Below are 13,317 nucleotides of genomic sequence, written 5' to 3' on the forward strand. Positions count from 1 at the left end.
CTAAATTGTAAGCACCTCTGTAAAGCCTAAAGGTGCTCATTGGACTTTGGACCCCTTAGCGCAGTTAGGCTGCAAAAAAGTGCCACACATGTGGTATTGCCGTACTCAGGAGAAGTAGTATAATGTGTTTTGAGGTGTATTTTTACACATACCCATGCTGGGTGGGAGAAATATCTCTGTAAATGACAATTGTTTGGGAGAAATATCTCTGTAAATGGACAATTGTGTGTAAAAAAAAAAATCAAACAATTGTCATTTACAGAGATATTTCTCCCACCCAGCATGGGTATGTGTAAAAATACACCTCAAAACACATTATACTACTTCTCCTGAGTACGGCAATACCACATGTGTGGCACTTTTTTGCACCCTAACTGCGCTAAGGGGCCCAAAGTCCAATGAGTACCTTTAGGATTTCACAGGTCATTTTTGTTTCAAGACTACTCCTCACGGTTTAGGGCCCCTAAAATGCCAGGGCAGTATAGGAACCCCACTAATAACCCTATTTTAGAAAGAAGACACCCCAAGGTATTCCATTAGGAGTATGGTGAGTTCATAGAAGATTTTATTTTTTGTCACAAGTTAGCAGAAAATGATTTTAAATGTTTTCTTTCACAAAGTGTCATTTTCCGCTAATTTGTGACAAAAAATAAAATCTTCTATGAACTCACCATACTCCTAACGGAATACCTTTGGGTGTCTTCTTTCTAGAATGGGGTCATTTGTGGGGTTCCTATACTGCCCTGGCATTTTAGGGGCCCTAAACCGGTACGAGTAGTCTTCAAACCAAATGTCGCAAAATGACCTGTGAAATCCTAAAGGTACTCATTGGACTTTGGGCCCCTTAGCGCACTTAGGGTGTAAAAAAGTGCCACACATGTGGTACCATCGTATTCAGGAGAAGTAGTATAATGTGTTTTGGGGTGTATTTTTATACATACCCATGCTGGGTGGGAGAAATATCTCTGTAAATGACAATTGTTTGGGAGAAATATCTCTGTAAATGGACAATTGTGTGTAAAAAAAAAATCAAACAATTGTCATTTACAGAGATATTTCTCCCACCCAGCATGGGTATGTGTAAAAATACACCTCAAACCACATTATACTACTTCTCCCGAGTACGGTAATACCACATGTGTGGCACTTTTTTGCACCCTAACTGCGCTAAGGGGCCCAAAGTCCAATGAGTACCTTTAGGATTTCACAGGTCATTTTTGTTTCAAGACTACTCCTCACGGTTTAGGGCCCCTAAAATGCCAGGGCAGTATAGGAACCCCACTAATGACCCTATTTTAGAAAGAAGACACCCCAAGGTATTCCGTTAGGAGTATGGTGAGTTCATAGAAGATTTTATTTTTTGTCACAAGTTAGCGGAAAATGACACTTTGTGAAAAAAAAACATTTAAAATCAATTTCCGCTAACGTCATTTTGAGGCATTTGTTTTCTAGACTACGTCTCACGGTTTAGGGCCCCTAAAATGCCAGGGCAGTATAGGAACCCCACAAGTGACCCCATTTTAGAAAGAAGACACCCCAAGGTATTCCGTTAGGTGTATGGTGAGTTCATAGAAGATTTTATTTTTTGTCACAAGTTAGTGAAAAATTACACTTCGTGAAAAAAAAAAACAATAAAAATCAATTTCCGCTAACTTTTGACAAAAAATAAAATCTATGAACTCGTCATACACCTAACAGAATACCTTGGGGTGTCTTTTTTCTAAAATTGGGTCACTTGTGGGCAGGGCTGTGGAGTCGGAGTCGGAGTCGTGGAGTCGGGCAATTTTTGGTGCCTGGAGTCGGAGTCGGGAAAAAATGCACCGACTCCGACTCCTAATGAATTTGTAACTGTAGTTAAAATAGAAAATATGATAAAATGTTCTATTTCTCAGATAAAAGTCATTAAAAATAATGTATATATACACTATATATACAGTAATAGCTGTGCTCAGTCCACAAAAATGAAATAAACCAATCAAAATTAGTTACTTGTGCTGCTTCAATAAAGCAGTCCCCGTATTTTTAAGGTCAGATATACATATCTGATTGTGACTGTATATATGATGTGTACACCGGAATCTCATATATACTAAATAACATCTATGCTGTAAGTATAAAGCCTGATGTGTAGCCATGTCACTAATAGAGATGGTCAATGAGATGGAAATAATTCTGCATTGATGCTGATTTATGCAAATGTATGCACTCCCTTTGCTGATGAAATCAAATAATTTGATATGTTATTAAAATTTGGTTTGGTGACTACAAATTAAAGGGAAACTGAGACGGATGAAAAGTAAAGTTTTATACATACCTGGGGCTTCCTCCAGCCTTCTTCAGGCTAATCAGTCCCTCACTGTCTTCCACCACCCGGATCTTCTGCTATGAGTCCTGGTAATTCAGCCAGTCAGCGCTGTCCGGCCACATGCCGCTCCCACAGCCAGGAACATTCTGCACCTGCGCAATAGTGCTGCACAGGTGTAGTATGCTCCTGGCGGCGGAGTGTGTGCATGCGCACTACGCCTGACTGGCTCAAGTACCTGGACTCATAGCAGAAGATCCAGGTGGTGGAGGAGGACAACGAGGAACTGATTATCCTGGAGGCGGCTGGAGGAAGCCCCAGGTATGTATAAAACTTTAATTTCATCTGTCTCAGGTTTACTTTGTTACACAGTAGTACTATACTCTACATATGCACTCCCCACAGAGCTGCAGGGAATCCACTGAGAATGTTGTGCACATTGAACACAGAGGTGTTGTCTGTTTACAATCTCCTCATTCCCCTGCAGAGTACCTGAACATCATTCTTACATGTACCCACACTTACATTGCCTAGGGCCTGATAGATGTTCTTTGTTCCGGTTTGTACCTTTTACAAGTACTTTTACCAAGGACTAGTTTTAGTCTAAAGGGAATAAATATAGTAGTCTACATATCCTTCTCACTTCAGTTGTCTTGTAAAATTCCTAAGCGTTGGCAGTTAAGAGACGAATTTCATGTTACATACTTTTAATCAACAAAATTGTAATATGCAAATTAGAGGAGTCGGAGTCGTGGAGTCGGAGTCGGTGGAATCCTAAACTGAGGAGTCGGAGTCGGTGGATTTTTGGACCGACTCCACAGCCCTGCTTGTGGGGTTCCTATACCGCCCTGGCATTTTAGGGGCCCAAAACCGTGAGTAGTCTGGAAACCAAATGTCTCAAAATGACTGTTCAGGGGTATAAGCATCTGCAAATTTTGATGACAGGTGGTCTATGAGGGGGCGAATTTTGTGGAACCGGACATAAGCAGGGTGGCCTTTTAGATGACAGGTTGTATTGGGCCTGATCTGATGGATAGGAGTGCTAGGGGGGTGACAGGAGGTGATTGATGGGTGTCTCAGGGGGTGGTTAGAGGGGAAAATAGATGCAATCAATGCACTGGGGAGGTGATCGGAAGGGGGTCTGAGGGGGATCTGAGGGTTTGGCCGAGTGATCAGGAGCCCACACGGGGCAAATTAGGGCCTGATCTGATGGGTAGGTGTGCTAGGGGGTGACAGGAGGTGATTGATGGGTGTCTCAAGGTGTGATTAGAGGGGGGAATAGATGCAAGCAATGCACTGGCGAGGTGATCAGGGCTGGGGTCTGAGGGCGTTCTGAGGGTGTGGGCGGGTGATTGAGTGCCCTAGGGGCAGATAGGGGTCTAATCTGATGGGTAGCAGTGACAGGGGGTGATTGATGGGTAATTAGTGGGTGTTTAGGGTAGAGAACAGATGTAAACACTGCACTTGGGAGGTGATCTGCTGTCAGATCTGCGGGCGATCTATTGGTGTGGGTGGGTGATCAGATTGCCCACAAGGGGCAGGTTAGGGGCTGATTGATGGGTGGCAGTGACAGGGGGTGATTGATGGGTGGCAGTGACAGGGGGTGATTGATGGGTGATTGACAGGTCATTGACAGGTGATCAGTGGGTTATTACAGGGAAGAACAGATGTAAATAATGCAGTGGCGAATTGATAAGGGGGGGTCTGAGGGCAATCTGAGCGTGTAGGTGGGTGATTGGTTGCCCGCAAGGGGCAGATTAGGGTCTGATCTGATGGGTAACAGTGATAGGGGGTGATTGAGGGGTAATTAGTGGGTGTTTAGGGTAGAGAACAGATGTAAACACTGCACTTGGGAGGTGATCTGACGTCGGATCTGCGGGCGATCTATTGGTGTGGGTGGGTGATCAGATTGCCCGCAAGGGGCAGGTTAGGGGCTGATTGATGGGTGGCAGTGACAGGGGGTGATTGATGGGTGATTGACCAGAGGGATAGATGCATACAGTACACTGGGGGGGGGGGGGGGGGGGGGTCTGGGGAGAATCTGAGGGGTGGGGTGTGATCAGGAGGGAGCAGGGGGCAGTTTAGGGAATTAAAAAATAGCGTTTACAGATAGCGACAGGGAGTGATTGATGGGTGATTAGGGGGGTGATTGGGTGCAAACAGTGGTCTGGGGGGTGGGCAGGGGGGAGGGTCTGAGGGGTGCTGTGGGCGATCAGGGGGCAGGGGGGGAGGAATCAGTGTGCTTGGGTGCAGACTAGGGTGGCTGCAGCCTGCCCTGGTGGTCCCTCGGACACTGGGACCACCAGGGCAGGAGGCAGCCTGTATAATACACTTTGTATACATTACAAAGTGTATTACACACTTTGTATGCGGCGATCCGGGTGCTAGTAACCCGCCCAAAAAACAAGAACTAGAGGTCCCCCCTAAATATGAAGATAACGAATAGAGCAAACTGCAAAGATACCGGATGTGGAAGAAAATGCAAAAATCTTTATTCATAAGCCAACTACAAGTTTAAAAACAATTAAAAACAAAGCAGCCAACCTGGGCCAAAAGCCCCTAATAATACAATATAATATGCGAGACCCTGCATGTATATAATATAGAAAGGATGGAATATGGCTTATCGTGGCCTCTCTGCAGATAATTATAGGATAAGAATATTATAATGTCTGTACAGGGCCACAAAAAACAAATGTTCAAGAAGTAGTACTGCAGTATGGCACTGTATAGCAGAGAAAATCCACGAAAAACCACACACCATTAATAAACAAGCATGTATTCACATTGACTAGCTACCACTAACAAAATCATGAAGGTGCTAGTGCATAAAAAACAATTAATAACATCATCAAAAAGACATGAATATATAGAATGATATGTGGAGACAACCAACAGGGAAGGTGAAAAGGAAGAAGATACTATATAAGATGGAAGAGGGAAGACTCCCATAAGGTGCAGTAGTGAAACAAAGGTGGAAGCCAGAGAATGAAAAATGAGCAAGGCTCACCTAGTATGGATGATAAGAGGTCTCAGGAATGGCTGCGCGGGCGCTACCCGCGCCGTCCGACTAGTTCCGCCGAAGCTGCAAGGGGACATTGATATGAGAAGCTGGCGCGGTTTAAATGGAGCCCGGAGGACGCGGCCGCGTCACTGGCTTGACCCCACGTGCCGTCTTACGTCAGCACGAAGGGTCAGCCATACGTATGATGAGACGCATGTGGCTATGTGGTACGCATGGAGAAAAAGAAGTTCGCCATCTAGTGGGCAAAAAGAGTAAAACATCCAAAATCACATAATTACAATAATTAGAGTCTCCATGAGAATGTGGCCGCCATCTAGTGGGCAAAACAGTTAATGATATACAAAAAAGTATAAAGATTCCAACAAAATACAAAAACATCCTGAGAGCGACACATAAAGTAATCTGGATTGGGAAAAATTCTCCTATCCTTTATATAATTATAAAACATTTAACTACAAAGTTACAAAGCTTGTATATCTCTATAAATTTAGAAACAATGTATATATATAAACGCTGTCCACTGAAAATCCAGGCAGAAGAGCTTGTGAGCAATGTACTTCACACGAATCAAGGGTGGCTCAATGAGGGCATGAGACTTGATCCAAATAATAGGATATCATTATTTGAGGCATCCTAAATCAGAAAGATAAATAATAATAATGGGTATCAATTCATAAAAAATCCTATCAATACATTATGTCATATCCAATAAAAAGAAGCCACCCAGTGCTTAAGTACGCCTTACAGTGCACCAATCTCAACCCAAGAACCATAATTCAGTCCAGTCCTCTTACCACAGACTGTAGAAAAGGTATATATTGAAAGAGTATGCTCACATGTACTCACACCATGTGAGCAAGGAGGAGAAAAATGAACCTTCACTGTAAAATACACTAACTGGATGTCAAAACAAGAAAAAGAAGGCTAAAGACAGTCCAGCTTCCCTACCTTGAAGCTGTAGAATATATACAAAATCAGAAGATAGATCAATTAATCAAGAATAGTCCAGCTTCCTTACCTAAAGCTGTAGAGTACGAAAAGTAAAATAAATCACCGAAGGAGTGCACCGTCACAAGGATATGATTATTGTGGTAAATAACAACCCAAACTAAAATCTTCGTTAAGGCCCTGGGGAATTCTCGTACCTAATTTATAAATCCAACGCAATTCCCATTGCAACATCTTAGTGACATGATTTCCACCTCTATTGCTTAATTGTAGTTTCTGGAGTCCGATCACCTTCCAATTTTCCATTTTGCCCAGTGGGCATATCAAGGAATGTGATGCCACAGTAGTAAGGGTTTTATTTTCTGTATAGTCCCTAAATGCTAATTTGATGTTAGAACGATGTTTCTGTATTCTCGATTTGAGGGGATTTTTTGTTTGACCAACATATCTTTTGGTACAACCACATTCAAGAAGGTAGATAACCCATGGGGTCTGGCAGTTTATGAAATCATGTAACATTATATACGAGTTGTCCAGATGATTGCGTATGCCTTTAGTAGGTTGCATTAATGAACAGATGGAACAATTTCCACAAGGAAAACTTCCCTTAGTGCTTAATGATCTTTGTGGATACGTATAATGACTATGGCAAAGTCTATCCTTGAGACTGGGTGCTCTCCTGGCTGTTAGGGATGGTCTTGGAGTGATGAATTTTTTAATTACAGGATCACTCTGTAAAATCCTCCAATGAGTATTCAAGATACCATAGATCTCATTCCAATTCTCGTTGTAAGGTGTAATCAATCTAACCAAATTCTCACATTTGGTATTAACCTTTCTGGTTTGCAACAATTTCTCTCTTGGCGTAAACCTGGCTCTCCGCCATGCCTTTCTTATATATTTATTGGGATAGCCTCTGTTTCTGAACCTATCTGCCAGTTTGCTCGCTTCCTTTTCAAACTCTTCATCATTTGTGCAATTGCGTTTAACTCTCAAAAATTGTCCAATCGGTATACCGCGTTTAGTAGCCGCAGTATGAAAAGAGGAATAATGTAAAAGGCTATTGACAGCCGTAGCTTTGCGATATAAAGTTGTGTTAAGTTGGCCCTCTGGTCCCTTCAAAATCTTGATGTCCAGGAAATTTACTTCTTTCTGGGAAATATCAAAGGTAAGGAATATATTAAGATCATTGTTGTTGATAGTGGTCATAAATTCTTGCAATAAGTCCACACTATCTTGCCATAATATGAAGACGTCATCGATGAAACGATGCCACCCCGCAATGGCGGGGTGGAATCGTTCCAGCGACGACGTCCACACATACTCTCTCTCCCACCACCCAAGAAAGAGGTTGGCCACTGAGGGCGCACATTTGAAAAATGCTAGTAACCCGCCGGCGCTTCCGAACGGCCGGCGGGTTACATCGCGAGGGGGGGCGGAGCCAGTCCCCGGCGGAGGATCGCGTCACGAATGACACGATCGCTCCGCCCATGCCCGTACAAGGACCGCCGCCATTTGTACGTGCGGCGGTTCTTGCGGGGTCCACTTCCCGGCCGCCAATTGTACATACGGCGGTCGGGAAGTGGTTAAACAAACAGAACACTAAACTAGAGGTGATATTTCACCATGATCAAGGGGATCTTAAAGAGGTTGAACACAAATATAATTAGGCAAGTACAAGGAAGCAGAAGGTTGGCACTACAGGGTTATACCACTCAATGCAGATCATGCAGTAGACGTGTGAGGATCTTTCCAAGTATGCCTTCTCCTTGTTTCCTGGACACCCACTGATGCGTGCTGAAGCTGACAATGATGTAAACAAATAGATGAAGAAAGATGGAAGCTGGCACTGGCATATCCTTACTCCAAAAAGGCCTAAATTTTTCCTTAAGTACCAATTTTGACTTTTCAAACTTCAAAGTAGACCTCTACAAAAATATTAGACGTCTTAACATACAATTGCATTTCGCCAAACGCAAGTTGATAGATGCCAAATCGGAAAATATGGGTGGGGTAATTCACAGGTGCGCCCTTTAGGCTTCAGTCCTCAGATTGTATGGAACGAACAGGATCTTAAGAATCTTGAACTCCTGTTTGAACTGGAAGATAATGCATTCAACGAAGCAGATAGCAATGAAGTTTCAGTGATACCAGAACTCCCCAAATTTAAACCTTGCAAATCCTTAGCACCATTCCTAGTGCAACCAGGATCTAGTTTGGATATTTTCCAGAAAGTGGTTGAACGCGAACTTAAAGCAGAGTTATATCCCAAGGCGACGGATAACATTACAGACAAAGAGAAACATGCACTTAAATGGTTACGGTCGAGACCGGATTTACAAATTAAAAGAGCGGACAAAGCCGGGACAATTGTGGTTATGTCTGCGCAACAATACCGCGTAGAAGCCTTAAGACAGTTGAAAGACAAGACAACATACCAACCTCTAATAGGAGATCCCACCAACCGCTTTTTAGATCAATTACGATCCCTTCTGAGGAAAGGGGTGGAAGTAGGAGCCCTACCCCCAGCGTTAGCGAGTGGCCTTATTCCTTCCCATCCTACCAAACCCATTTGGTATCATATACCCAAGGTTCACAAGTCCCGGACCAGCCCTCCTGGTCGGCCCATTGTCTCTGGCATGGGGTCGACCACGGAGAGGTTGTCTAGGTATCTGGACCACGTCCTGAGGCCTCTCCTGGAGGAAATACCTTCTCACCTCTGGGACACCATGGACGTGCTCAGGGGCCTTGAGGGTTTGAAATGGCAAACGGGTGACCTTCTGGCCACCATTGACGTCGAAAGTCTTTACAGCCGTATACCGCATTCTTTGGGCATAATTGCCGTTCGCCATTTTTTGGACAAAACTGAAATGACTACGGTACCGAAAGACTTTATTTGTGATTGCCTCTGCTTTGTATTGACCCACAATGCTTTTCTGTTTGACAGAAAATGGTTTTGACATTTTGGTCTTCTGGTCCGGGACTCGTGAATCCTTTTTTGATTTTCTAGCTTATATTAATTGTAATCTTATTAATATGGCTTTTACAGCTGTTGTCCATTCGGAAAAAATTGCTTTCCTTGACCTTGAGCTGGTAGTCAGAGGAGATAGCTTAATACCCAAAGGATATCGAAAACCTGCAGCAAGCAATGCGGTTTTACACAAATCAAGTTTCCACCCTGCCCATGTGACTCGGACCTTGCCCTATTCCCAGTTCCTCAGATTACACCGCAACAATGCCAATGATGCGGATTTCCGCCATTAATCTGAGGAATTGGGAGTGAGGCTGCTAGCTAGAGGATACAAAGAACAGGAGATTCAAGAGGCCTTTACTAAAACCAATCGCAAGCCAAGATCAGATCTTTTGAGGAGGAAATCAATAAACTCTTCTACACAACAAAGGATTCCTTTTTCGTTTGGCTACACAAACATGGCCGACCATGTAAAGAAAGTGATTCAGAAAAATTGGGATATCCTGACTAGAGACCCTATCTTAAAACCTATTGTGGCCGAAGGACCCCTCTTTTCTTTTAGAAGATCACCCACGATAGGCTCTATAGTGAGCAGAAGTGAGTTTAGATCAACAAGTGGAAGCGATTGGTTGCGAGAAGGAGGGCCCAAGGGGAACCACAGGTGTGGCCATTGCAAGTCGTGCTGCCAGATGATGGTGGGTTGCTAATTTCATATTGGCCCACTTCGACGCACTGTGCGTTAGTTTTTTACTTGCCAAACACAATATGCTGTGTACACAATGTGGTGCCCCTGTGGAAGGTTCTACATAGGGGAGACTACTAGATCTATTAATGAACGTTTTAGGGAGCATTACAATTCATTGAAATCCGGAAAGGGCTCCCCAAGGGTGATTCAACATATGCGAGAAAGCCATGGAAATGATCACACGAAATTGAAGTTTGCAGGAATCATCCATGTCCCGCCTCTGTCCAGGGGCGGAGACAGAGAAAATCGCTTAAAAAGGGAAGAAGCAATGTTAATCCTACAGTCAGAGGCCATGGGACCTTTGGGTCTCAATGACTATACCGATCTATCTTGCTTTTGGGACCCCTAGACTCCTTTTGCCTGTTGTAGTCATATATGTATTATCCAGTTCGTAATGTTTAATGGTTCTCTATGCTGTCTTTATTAATGAATGTGGTACAAATCCACTGATTCACCCAATCCCTTATCTTATCCACGTTTGCTCAGCCCCAGGTGAATGCTCACCTAGGGACGTGGGCAATTTTATTGTCCCTTTCATTTTTTGCCCCCCATGTTCCTTCTTGCATCTAGCATATGCACTTTAATGTAACTTACTGCACAAATAAGGCTTTTGCCTAAGTATGTCCACTGAAAGAATTTTTGATTAAGCACCATTCAGTCACATCGACACTAAGGGTTACTCACTTCTATATTCAGGTCCCCCTGATCTTATTATTCACCATCTTGTCTTTTCTCCCTACATTTTTCCTTTTTTGTTTTCCTGCTCCTTTTCTCATTTTCCTTTCTTTCCAGCCTGAGGTGTGGATGTGGCTGGACTGAGTGCCATCTATTTTTTGGCCACTAGAGGGAGACTTTCTCCCTGTATTGCAACCAACTTTCCGCATACGCCATGCATAATAATGCAGTACGCATGTATCCATTGGACATGCGTACACTAGTGGCGCTATGCGGATTTTTGTACGCATGTGATGCATGTGCGGCGACGTACATGCGTCAATGTGTACGCGCACACACGTTGCGGAAGTAGGGGCGGCGCTACCAACGGAAGTGACGTCACACGCTGGCTCTGGATGATATATACCCAGAAGCCATTGCCCACATGTTTGTAGCCTCCGTAGAAGCGCTGTTTAGCGCGAAACGGCCGTCAGGCATCCAGCACCCACCATCACCTATGCCTCCTCTCACAGGGTATGTGCCTCACCAATTGTAACTTGCATGTCTGTTGCACTATTGCACATTTGTACTTACAATGTTACGACATTAAATTGACCACCTGCAGCAGTGCCAGCTTCCATCTTTCTTCATCTATTTACAAATATAATTAGGTGAGTTCCAGTCTGACCTGGTGGAGAAGGTTTCTGGCGATGTTCCAGGGACACTCGGACTGGGCCTCTGCAGTTCAAAACTTCTTTCTACACCCACTAGTCATCATGATGGGGATGACAATCATAGGCATCATTACACAGGTGAGTTTGTGTGTAAAATTACGCAAACAAATCAACATGGTTAAGAGATTGGTGTCAGATAAACAATCCCATAAGCCAATATTTCCAAGCTAAGCGATATACAAGGTTAGGTATCTAGCTTTTAGCAGTACCTATGAGGATGGAGCTGATTGTTTAAAGGCGTTTCTTTAGAAGACACCTGGCACTGCTCCGTTGCTTAACAGACAAACAAGTTTCACTTTTCTATGAACATGCAACTTTGTAAGGGATACGCATGTGACGCAAATGTGGAAAGTTTGGTCAATAGGGTCCTAGAAGTAGGGCATCCCTAAAGAGCCTGGTTAAAAGGAGGCCAAGAGGTCTTGCTCTCTCTCCCAGGGATAACCACCTAGAGCAGAGAAAGTGTGTGAGCATGAGCATCGAAAAGTGAAACATAAAAGAAAAGAATCATAGGTACTGTCTGAACCAGAAGAAGGGATCTGCAGATCAAGCCTTTTCAGGGGGGCTGTTAGAATTTAAGTATTTTATGCTTGAATTCGTAGGTCTCACTTACTTTAACTGAGTTTAGTTAAAAGACTTGATGTGCATAATCTACCTTTAATGAGGATTTCTAGGATCACTGCAGAACAGTGTGTTTCTGCTTCTACAAGGCCAGAGGGTTTTATCTGTCCTCTGGTGTGCAGACATAGAGGCAGTCTTTTCAGTAAACATCGAGTGTTTTCATATTTCCTAAAGGTAAACAACTGTTCTTCTCAGATTAAGGTACAGGTCACTGGAGCATGGCATTTTCCAGGGCATGCGCAGTAAAGACTGTGCTTGTCATGATATCACGGGTTCTTATCAGCCAAAAGCAGGCGATGAGTTATTGATCCGTCCCTGCTCAGATGATGTCACATTTAACGCTTTAGAACTCAGTATGAGAGCCAACGTGGGCTCCTGAGGGGGCTACTTCTGACTGATGACTTTCACTTCTGTTTCTACTTTATTCTACATGATCTGTATGCTGTATATATGCCTAAATGCAATTAGCATAGATGTAACTAAGAGAGGCCTGATCTAGCTATTAGGGATAGATCAAGTATGCAAGGAACGCATAAGATTCTACAGACTGTTTGCTTTGCCGAGGTTAGATATTGCTACTGAACATATCTGTATATTTGTTTTACAAATAAACTCTTGAACTTTGACGACGTCTACGAAGTCCTATCTCCTATGCTGTATGCTGTGATGAAAGTCAAGTTATCACACTTCCTGTGATATGGTGCCGAACAAAGGCTTAGTGTTGTTGCCAATAGCAACCAACGTATAGATTCTTACATTAGCATCTTTTAATGTTATCTGCATTTACTTTTTTGTACTAAAAGTGAGCCAGATGCTTTTGTAATTACAACATAATTTTGCTCCAAGAAAAGAATGCATTTGTTAAATACATCACAAGCACGTTTATGTGACATTTGGTTTTTGTTAGTAATGCATTTGTGTGGAGATTGTAAACAACGCGTTTCACAGGACACAGCCCGCTTCATCAGGTCAATAAACAGAAACCGGAATTGCCAGCCGTGCAGTGCAGGGGCGCACTATATATGCGCCCCCGCACTGTACGGCTGGCAATTATGGTTTCTGTTTATTAACCTGATGAAGCGGGCTGTGTCCCGTGAATCGCGTGGTCTACAGCTGAACCCTTTAATTTTAATAAAGACTCCCTTTTTCACCTATGTGAGTCTTTTGATGAGGTAAGATACCTCTTTTATTTATTTTTTATGTTTTTATTTTTATTAGAATACCCTATATTGGTTTAATAAGTTTTAAGGGCGCCTCCACCGACTTGCCTCCGTATCCCATACCTCTTTTGAGGTGCCACTATATTACTTGGGAGACCTC

General features: G+C 43.3%; 1 long non-coding RNA gene across 1 annotated transcript; it reads right to left on the reverse strand.

Moving 5' to 3' along the window:
- Positions 1-4,770: 4,770 nt before the first annotated feature.
- On the reverse strand, positions 4,771-13,022 carry LOC137521238 (uncharacterized). Its single transcript, XR_011022082.1, has 2 exons — positions 6,473-13,022; positions 4,771-5,960 (listed from the first exon to the last, which is right to left on the reverse strand). It is a non-coding gene; the product is annotated as an uncharacterized lncRNA (long non-coding RNA).
- Positions 13,023-13,317: the final 295 nt, after the last annotated feature.

The sequence above is a fragment of the Hyperolius riggenbachi genome, chromosome 6, assembly GCF_040937935.1.
Source record: "Hyperolius riggenbachi isolate aHypRig1 chromosome 6, aHypRig1.pri, whole genome shotgun sequence".
Lineage (NCBI taxonomy): Eukaryota > Metazoa > Chordata > Amphibia > Anura > Hyperoliidae > Hyperolius > Hyperolius riggenbachi.